The 1,256-nt window shown below is 46.3% G+C and overlaps 1 long non-coding RNA gene across 3 annotated transcripts; it reads right to left on the reverse strand.

The window, feature by feature from the left end:
* Positions 1-258: 258 nt before the first annotated feature.
* Positions 259-793, reverse strand: LOC127925322 (uncharacterized). 3 transcript variants are annotated; one of them, XR_008120489.1, is made up of 3 exons: positions 667-793; positions 549-606; positions 259-308 (listed from the first exon to the last, which is right to left on the reverse strand). It is a non-coding gene; the product is annotated as an uncharacterized LOC127925322 (long non-coding RNA). The 3 variants fall into 3 exon arrangements; XR_008120488.1 differs by having other exon boundaries at positions 268-368; XR_008120487.1 differs by lacking the exon at positions 259-308 and adding an exon at positions 426-488.
* Between the last annotated feature and the right edge of the window lie 463 nt (positions 794-1,256).

The raw sequence follows: 1,256 nt of genomic DNA on the forward strand, positions 1-1,256 counted from the left end.
CTTTCTCAAATTGGCTGTAAATGTTTACATTTGCATATTACATTTATTCATTACAAATAAAATGTTAAATTGACTGAAAAAGCAGTTCAGTTGCCTAGTTACAGACTTACTGGTCCTTAAGGCTTTCTCCCAAGCCGTTAATCCTGTGTGTCCAATTCCAAATCAAATCTTAGGCCAGAATTGGTATGGAATTGGGTTTCTAGTTAATGTCTGCACATCTGGATGTTCTAGATGTGTGAATGTAATATGGCAGAAGTCTCCTGGAGTCCATTACACAGCAGGGTTGAGTCATCACCATATCACTACACCTATCCAAGCCCCATCAGTCCATTACACAGCAGGGTTGAGTCATCACCATATCACTACACCTATCCAAGCCCCATCAGTCCATTACACAGCAGGGTTGAGTCATCACCATATCGCTACACCTATCCAAGCCCCATCAGTCCATTACACAGCAGGGTTGAGTCATCACCATATCACTACACCTATCCAAGCCCCATCAGTCCATTACACAGCAGGGTTGAGTCATCACCATATCGCTACACCTATCCAAGCCCCATCAGGACAACACAGCAGGGTTGAGTCATCACCATATCACTACACCTATCCAAGCCCCATCAGTCCATTACACAGCAGGGTTGAGTCATCACCATATCGCTACACCTATCCAAGCCCCATCAGGACAACACAGCAGGGTTGAGTCATCACCATATCACTACACCTATCCAAGCCCCATCAGTCCATTACACAGCAGGGTTGAGTCATCACCATATCGCTACACCTATCCAAGCCCCATCAGTCCATTACACAGCAGGGTTGAGTCATCACCATATCACTACACCTATCCAAGCCCCATCAGTCCATTACACAGCAGGGTTGAGTCATCACCATATCACTACACCTATCCAAGCCCCATCAGGACAACACAGCAGGGTTGAGTCATCACCATATCACTACACCTATCCAAGCCCCATCAGTCCATTACACAGCAGGGTTGAGTCATCACCATATCACTACACCTATCCAAGCCCCATCAGTCCATTACACAGCAGGGTTGAGTCATCACCATATCACTACACCTATCCAAGCCCCATCAGTCCATTACACAGCAGGGTTGAGTCATCACCATATCACTACACCTATCCAAGCCCCATCAGTCCATTACACAGCAGGGTTGAGTCATCACCATATCACTACACCTATCCAAGCCCCATCAGGACAACACAGCAGGGTTGAGTCATCACCATATCACT

The sequence above is a fragment of the Oncorhynchus keta genome, unplaced genomic scaffold (assembly GCF_023373465.1).
Source record: "Oncorhynchus keta strain PuntledgeMale-10-30-2019 unplaced genomic scaffold, Oket_V2 Un_contig_541_pilon_pilon, whole genome shotgun sequence".
Taxonomy (NCBI): domain Eukaryota; kingdom Metazoa; phylum Chordata; class Actinopteri; order Salmoniformes; family Salmonidae; genus Oncorhynchus; species Oncorhynchus keta.